The sequence below is a fragment of the Daucus carota genome, chromosome 8 (genome assembly GCF_001625215.2).
Source record: "Daucus carota subsp. sativus chromosome 8, DH1 v3.0, whole genome shotgun sequence".
NCBI classification, from domain to species: domain Eukaryota; kingdom Viridiplantae; phylum Streptophyta; class Magnoliopsida; order Apiales; family Apiaceae; genus Daucus; species Daucus carota.
The window spans coordinates 240,381-249,734 of NC_030388.2; the positions used below are offsets into that span (position 1 = coordinate 240,381).

The 9,354-nt window shown below is 36.2% G+C and overlaps 1 non-coding gene across 1 annotated transcript; it reads right to left on the bottom strand.

Annotated features, from left to right (window-relative positions):
* Positions 1-7,982: 7,982 nt before the first annotated feature.
* LOC108199178 (uncharacterized) lies at positions 7,983-9,285 on the bottom strand. The gene is made up of 2 exons (XR_010286581.1): positions 8,726-9,285; positions 7,983-8,610 (listed from the first exon to the last, which is right to left on the bottom strand). It is a non-coding gene; the product is annotated as an uncharacterized LOC108199178 (transcript).
* Between the last annotated feature and the right edge of the window lie 69 nt (positions 9,286-9,354).

The following is a 9,354-nucleotide window of genomic DNA, read 5'->3' on the forward strand; positions in this document are numbered from 1 at the left end:
CCTGTAATGGGTTTCGTGTTCCGGATATTTATTGGGTCGATTTCTGAGGATATGAAAATATTAAACCAACACACAATATTTTCCAAGGTATATCTGTATATTGATAAATACCTCGAAGGGTGCTATAAATCCAAACCCGAAGGTTGGCTACAATGGCTATTACTACTTACACTCACAAACCCTAGCTTCTAAATATATATATAATACAAAACTAAGCTAGAGTTTATTTGTGTGTAGTAGTGTGCAAGGCACAAAGCCATTCCACCATAAAGGTGGTGGAGAGTGTTACAAATTATGAACCCACATCTCATGTATTTATAGGCTTCTCACTTAACTAACCCTAGTTAACGAGTTCGTCCTGGACGACTTGAGTTCGTCCTGGACGGATTCGATTTATAAAAATAAATCTAACTCCAGAATGTACAAAGAGGTGGCGCCACTTTCATATACATATATATATATATGAAAGTTGCGCCCCAAATGTATACATATGCTACTGTGGTCAAACTTGGCGCCATGGTCAAAGTTGGCGCCAGTACAGTGTGTCCCTGTGAGGTGTTCTTGGAAGAATTCCAAGTTGTAATGGTTGGCCCAAGGGAGATGAGTAGAGGCGCAACATTTGACCGGGTCAAATGTTGCGCTTCTTCATTGTTGTTCTTCCACAGTGGATGAGTAAGGGACTTAGAAAAATCCAAGCAACTTGCGCCATGACCTAGGAGGGTCAAACATGGCGCCAGTCAAACCTTGCGCCACATACAGTTGGTCCTCTCAGAGTGTAACCACTTAGAAACAAATCCATCATGTTGAACTTGCGCTATACAGTGATCAATTCCCCTGTTGTCTCTCCTTCAGGGACGTTGCATGGCTTCAGTGTACGCAGGAGCTTAAAGAGAGTGAAAGCTCCATGGACACATGCAAACCCTAGGGTGCCCTTGACACCTGACATCATCACATGCATGCATAATATATATAATATAATATATTATGTTGTTATTATATTAATAAATAAAAGTATATATAAATATATACACACATATATATATTATTTATATGAACATATAATAATATATGTACATATATTTAAATATATTCTCATATATTTAAATATATATAATATATAATTATATGTAAATACAAATGTAAATATATATATAAATATATATAGAGATATATATAGTTATTTATAAATATAAATATAAACATAAATATATATAAAGAAAAGTATATATAAATATATACATATATATAATATTTATATAAACATATAGTAACATATATATACACATATATTTAAATATATTCTCATATATTTAAATATATATAATATACATATAACTATGTGTAAATATAAATATAAATATATATATAAAGATATATATAACTATCTCTAAATATACATATATTTATGCACATAATATAATATATATATACACTTAATTATATAATTGCTTATGTAAAATATAAATACATATATTATATACATATATATTTATTTAAATATACATACATATAAATATACATATACATATGTTTAAAAACATATATACATATATATTATATATATTATATTTAATTAAATATACATATATACATATATATAAATATATTTGTACATATACAAATATATAAGTGCACACATATAAAAGATAGGTCACTTTGGCATAGCTTGCAGAGGCTAGGCATTTGGCTTGGCTTGGCTTGACTTTGGAACAAATGACTTGATATAACTGGATCAATTCTTCGATCGATAAATACTTTGCAAAACTCCGTACGTGCTGACGCTTAGTGCACTGGTCTGGTTCACAAGCGACTAACACTGAAGTAACACATTGTACCTTCTTTGTCAGCAAACATTGATCAGTCGGTTCCGGGTTAGTTTATGCTTCAGTTTGTTGATTATAAATAACCAACCAAAATATATAGAAATATCTTGCTTCAGGGGTTGCACTGAAATCTTTCGAGTACTTGTACAACATCTTCATTGCTTCCACAATCTTGAATACTTCAATCTTTATTCTTCACTGAGGCATGAACATATTAATGAACTTCTTCCAGTGAACTTATTCCTTCAAGACTGTAGATGGCTTCTTCAACCTTTGTCTTCGTATCTTCCGATTCCGGTGCAGGCGTAGTGTTATTTACTTGTCCTGTTCTATTGTTGAGTTATCATCCCTATGTAACAGATAGGGTTGTCTTTACATTTAGACTTACAAGTGTCAAACAAAAGAAAGGCACCCCCAGAAGGAGAAAAACGAGATATATGTCATAGGTGCGGAACTGAGGGACACTGGCAACGTACTTGTCGCACACCCAAACATCTTGTTGATCTCTACGAGTCATTCAAAAGGAATACTGGAAAGAGAGTGGAAACAAACTTTGCTAGTTATAATCAAGTTAATGAACCAGTCAATAAAGCCTCAAATGAAATAGACACTGGTGCTAATCTTTATTATGGTTTAGACGACTAGGCTTCATATGTATTGTCTTACTTTACTTATTTCGTTGTGTTTTATGTGTTTTTATTATGTACTCGTTTTATGTACTTGTTTCATGTTGTTGTTCTATGTACTCGGTGTGTTTTTAATAAAGATGTTTTTCGTTTATATATGTGTATAGAGATGGAAGATATATGCATTGTTGACTGCGCAACCACACACACTATTTTACAGAGTCAGAAATACTTCTCACAGTTGACTAAAACCAACTCACATGTCTGGACGGTATCGGGTACATCAAATATAATAGAAGGTTTTGGGAAAGCCAGTTTTATTCTACCAAATAAGACACTCATACACATACAAGAGGCTCTATACTCTAGCAAGTCAACTAGAAACCTACTGAGTTTTAAAGATATTCGTCTTAATGGGTTTCACGTTGAAACTACTAATGAGAATGAAAAAGAATACCTTCTCATCACCTCAAACACCGTTGACAATAAAAAGGTCCTAGAAAAATTTCACTCAGTTTCTTCGGGATTATATATCACGAATATACGAGTTATTGAATCTCATAGTGTCAACATCCCCAAAGTCATAGACCCAAAACTACTTTCCCTTTGGCACGAAAGACTCGGTCATCCAGGAGTATCTATGATGCGTCGTATCGTTGAAAATTCTGTAGGACATACTCTTAAAACACAAAAGATAATACCCCAAGATGAACTTCATTGTTCAGCATGTTCCTTAGGAAAACTGATTATCCGACCATCCCCAGTTAAGCTTCAAACCGAGTCCCCGAAATTCTTAGAAAGAATTCAAGGTGACATCTGTGGTCCTATTCATCCATCTTCCGGCCCATTTAGGTACTTTATGGTTTTAATTGATGCATCAACTAGATGGTCCCATGTATGTCTACTTACAACCCGAAACACAGCCTTTTCAAAATTACTTGCCCAAATCATTAAACTACGAGCTCAATTTCCTGATCATCCCATTAAATCAATCCGACTAGATAATGCTGCTGAATTTACATCTGCAACTTTTAATGATTATTGCATGTCAGTAGGAATCTCAGTCGAACACCCGGTAGCTCACGTACATACACAAAATGGTTTAGCGGAATCCTTAATTAAAAGACTTCAACTTATTGCCCGTCCCTTACTCCTAAGAGCAAAGTTACCTATATCTGTTTGGGGTCATGCAATACTTCATGCTTCAAATATAATTAGAATAAGGCCTTCTGCTTACCATAAACAATCCCCTCAAGAATTAGTTCTCGGTCAAGTGCCTAATATCTCTCATTTAAAAGTTTTTGGTTGTGCTGTGTATGTTCCTATATCACCACCACAAAGAACTAAAATGGGACCTCAAAGAAGAATTGGTATATATGTTGGTTTTGATTCTCCGTCTATTATAAGGTATCTGGAACCATTAACTGGTGATGTTTTTACTGCTCGGTATGCTGATTGTCATTTTGATGAATCTATGTTCCCTACATTAGGGGGAGATAAAATTTTGCATAAATTAAATTCAGAAATATCATGGAATGCCTCAGGATTAAATGCTATTGATCCACGGACTAAACAATGTGAGTCTGAGGTTCAAAGAATTATACATATGCAAAATATTGCTAATCAAATGCCAGATGCTTTTAATGATTCTAGACATATTGTGAAGTCATATATACCTGCTGTTAATGCTCCGGCCAGGATTGAAATCCCTGGCAATAAATCAATTTCAGAGGAATTGATTGGTGATTCAAAGCCACGCCAAAAGCGTGGTAGACCTATTGGTGCAAAAGATATTGTACCAAGAAAACGGAAATTGATTGGAATTGCCCCAGAAGTGGCAAAAGTTTCAGAAAATACCCCAGAAGTGGTATTGCCTCCTGAAGAGGTTCAAGCCCCTGAAGTGGCTGTAACAAAACCTCCTGAAGAGGAAATTGCCCCAGAAGTGGCACATGCCCCAGAAGTGGCAAATGCTTCCATAGAAGCAAAGGTACCTAAGAATTATGAGATCTCAATGAGTTATGTACATAACGGGAAATTATTGGATCGTGAGAGTACAGAAATTGATGATGTGTATGCTTTTTCTGTGGCATTTGATATTATTATGAACTCTGATCCTGAACCACAAAGTGTGGAAGAATGTCGACAAAGAGATGATTGGCCAAAATGGAAAATTGCAATTCAAGAAGAATTGCAATCATTGCTCAAAAGAAATGTATTTGGACCCGCAGTCCAAACTCCAGCTGGGGTAGTCCCTGTTGGGAATAGATGGGTATTTGTACGAAAACGAAATGAGAGAAATGAAATTGTGAGGTATAAAGCCCGGCTTGTAGCCCAGGGATTCTCTCAAAGACCTGGTTTCGATTACCAGGAAACATACTCTCCTGTGATGGACGGAGTTACCTTTCGTTTTCTAATGGGTATGGCTTGTATGGAAAAACTAGAAACACGTTTAATGGATGTCGTGACAGCATACCTATATGGATCACTTGATAGTGATATTTATATGAAAATCCCTGAAGGATTGAATATAGAGGACACTAAGCCTCGACATTTATATTCTGTTAAATTACAACGATCATTGTATGGTTTGAAACAATCTGGTCGTATGTGGTACAACAGGCTTAGTGAATACTTATTGAATGATGGATATGTTAATAATCAAGTGTGTCCTTGCATTTTCATTAAACGATCATCAGCTGGTTTTGTTATTATTGCTGTATATGTGGATGATTTGAATATTATCGGTACTACTGAAGATATTACTAATGCTGCTAACTATTTGAAAAATGAGTTTGAAATGAAAGATCTTGGAAAGACAAGATTTTGTTTAGGTATACAGGTGGAGCACTTATCTTCAGGAATATTTGTTCATCAATCAAACTACACTGAAAAGATTCTTGATCGATTCTACATGGACAAAGCTCATCCACTAACCACACCAATGGTTGTTCGATCACTTGAGGTTGAAAAGGATCCTTTCCGTCCTAGAAAGAAAGATGAAGAGGCTCTTGGACCTGAGACTCCATATCTCAGTGCAATTGGCGCTCTCATGTATCTCGCAAACAACACACGACCTGATATTGCATTTGCAGTGAACCTGTTGGCGAGATTTAGTTCTGACCCTACTAAAAGGCATTGGGATGGAATCAAACATATATTCAGATATCTTCGAGGAACAATTGATCTTGGGTTATTCTTTCCAAGCAGTTCAAGATCAAAACTAACTGGATATGCAGATGCTGGATACATGTCAGATCCTCACTTTGGACGATCACAGACTGGATATTTGTTTACATATTGTGGTACTGCTATTTCTTGGAAGTCTACAAAACAGACTATGGCTGCAACTTCATCAAATCACGCAGAGTTATTAGCAATTCATGAAGCAAGTAGAGAATGTATTTGGCTAAGGTCTGTCATCCAACATATTCGAGAATCATGCGGATTATCAGGAATCTCAGATAGCCCCACAGTATTATTTGAAGACAACTCAGCCTGCATTAAACAACTAAAGGAAGGATATATTAAAGGAGATCGAACAAAACACATATTGCCAAAATTCTTCTACACTCATGAACTTCAAGAAAATGGTGATATTGATGTACAACAAATTCGCTCATGCGATAATTTGGCGGATATACTTACGAAGTCACTACCTACATCAACATTTGAGAAGCTGCGAAATAATATGGGTATGCGGAGATTAAAAAGTTTACTACATCAAGATATCAAAATGTGAGACATTTTATTCAGGGGGAGACTGTACTCTTTTTCCTTCGACAAGGTTTTTATCCCACTGGGTTTTTCCTTGCAAGGTTTTAACGAGGCAGTCAATCTTTGTAATAACTCACGTTTGACAATCAAGGGGGAGTGTTGTAATATGAAATTGGACTGTGATTGTCAAACTGATATGGCACGGAGAACCATGCATGCAAGCTACACATAAATTTCCAAGACATATGAACAGAAGAATACAGTTGTATCTCAGTTTTCCATACACGGAGAATTAACTCTACCAGCTTGTATTCATACAGAAACTTTTCTCATATTTGTGGCTATAAATAGAATAGAGAACGCACATCTCATGTACGCTGAAATAAGAAGAAAGAAAGCATTGCTTCCTCAAATTCACTCTGCTTAATAATATTAGTTTATTAATTATTTTATAACAAGTTTATATTATTCTAATTTAAACCAATAGAATCCAATCCAATAATCTTAATTTTGAAAAAAAAATACTTAATTATCATAGTTCAGACAGGTTTATAATTTTTAACTTTTTTTTAAGATATCCGGTTGAAACCCGAATCCGATCCGAAACCCGAAAAAACCCGACGGATTGGATTTGGATTTTACATTTTAATATCCAAACCCGAACCCGATCCGATCCGAAATATAACGGATTGGATATGGATTTCATGAAACCCGACCCGATCCGACCCGATTGCCATCCCTAGGGTGGTGTGCTTGTATTTGGTCTGGTGGTGAGTATGGGATTTAGTAGCGCTGGAGCGTCAGAACTTGAAGGAATATGCCAATATTCGATTGAAAGAAGAACAGGGAGAGCTCATGCTAGATCAGGTTGAAGAGGGGGACAGTATTGATTAGTGTTGGTGTTAGGCAGGGAAGTTCTTGACTGATCCCTGATTGACTTTAAGTTGATTCAGAATATGGTGGCCACAATATGGAAGTCAGGAAAGGGACCAGGGAGTAATGGAAAGGGACATGGATGTTAATGAGCGTTGCTAAATTGTTAATAGGAGAAAATGGTTGACAAAAAAATATGGAAACTCACTTGAATATAGGAATAATATCACGAAGAACACGGAACATAAAGTGACAGAGAATGTAAATGATCTTTTATTTGATCTTTGAGAAAACGAGAGAAAGTGCTTTCTAGCATTCTCAGCGAGAATCGTCGTAATGATACAAGAGACATACGTAATAGGGGTTCAAGCTGTCCCATACTTTTTTAGAAATAACCAACCTAGATGGGTTAGGTTTTGTTGAGTTCACCAGGGCCAAGGTCAACTAGACCGCGTAAATTATTATCAAGAAGCTCGTAACTTGGCATTGCCCAAGCAAAGATGGCTAAAGAGACTGATATGGAGTGGGTCGGCAAATGGATAGCGATCCAACGAGCAGATATAGACCTAGAAAGAGCGAAGGTAGAAAGACCTCGAGAGATATATACTCATGCGATCCGAGCCGGGATTGACCGTGAGGCTTCATGCCTTTTCTGAAGAGGTCAAGAAACCTGAACTAGAGGGGATAACTTAAGATATAAAACTGGCCACTCTTCAATTATGCCATGTAATTATACAAAAGATAATTATGAACCATTGTATTTAAAAATATAATTATGTACGATATACAATTTTTAATTATATTATACCATGTAATTATGCAAAATTCTAACAAATATACACTTTTTGTGTGTACTAACATATAAACATGTGTGTTTTTATATATATATTTGCTATTTTGATTATATGAATTATAAATCTAAAAGGTAGTTATGGCTTCTAAATGATTCATTCCAACACAACATTATGATTTTGATTAGAGTTTAAAATTTGTAGCGCGACAAAGATGTGTGGGTTTGATGAGTAACTTAATTAGTTTATCAGTTGACTAAAATCAAGAGCATGTAACCCCCAGACTAATCCTATTGAAGAAAGAAGCACCAGCACTGGACTCAACATCCATAACAGCAACGGAAACGCTATGCAAAGTAAGCGGCTACCAGCCACTGCCATGACGAATCCGCGCTCCAGCATGCTTATCGTGTATGATTTTATACTAGAGCCGCCATAACACAATCTCAATAGTTCCTCCTCGTCCATGTCTAGTGTAGAGTTTATCAACAAGTTGGCATCAATTAAATTTGCAAGTGCGGCGGAGCTACATATAAAACTAAACAACAAAAGTATTGCAGCAGTTCCATACTTTACTACTATTATCTCCCCTGAGTGGAGTCCCCAAAATAGAGTAGCACTATCCCCCGTTGGCCTGTTAAACAAGCTGTTTGCATTATAGGAATTGTTACTTAATGCTGCCAATGCCACCATCATTATAATTGTAATCGTTGCACTTAATATTATTTCCATCAAGCTATTCCTCAAGCTTTGCACCGCCAGCGTACCCTTCTTTGCATCCCCCTAACCAGTGTAAAACAATTTTTTCTTCAAAAAAAAATCAACTAAAAAGATTATATATATGAGCGGTTTAGCGTTTGACAAATATAGAAGACAAAGAACAAGGTGAGTGAATTACCTGTTGAAGGTCTTGAAACAAAAGTTTCTTCTTATAAACATTGTAGCCAACGGTTGTAAGAAAGGGGTTGCTCTTGAAATTGTGCCAAAGATAGGCATGGTAACCAACCGTAATGAACAGACTAAGTGGCACTAAGATTATGTCTGTGTATGCAAAAACGCCTGCAGCCCCCATTTCTATTTGATCGATTCTGCAATTTAGCTACTTGCAGTAGTACTGTTATCTGGCAAGCACCATTTTATAGATGTTTCTGTGCTCAATTGATCTGTGACTGTTCTTGCAATATGTAATAAGATACGTTTAATATGCAGTAGTGGAAATCAGGTCATGATCCAAATTTTAAACATAAAGGCACTTCTTTGGATCACCGGTTTGCACATATAACGTTTTTATGTATTTAAAAAACCAACAAACTCGTCCAATGTATGCCTGCAGGGACATGCACGCCCACTTCACCTAGAATGGTGGAAATTTCACTTTTGTACCTCATCTAAGCCTATTTTGGTAATATTTACTGGGTTACCGAGCTGCCTCGATCCAACTCAATCTTTAAATTCAGGGATGACAGTTTTACCCGACCCGACCCGATTGATACCCGACCTGTTCCGACCCGATTGGATCTACCCGAA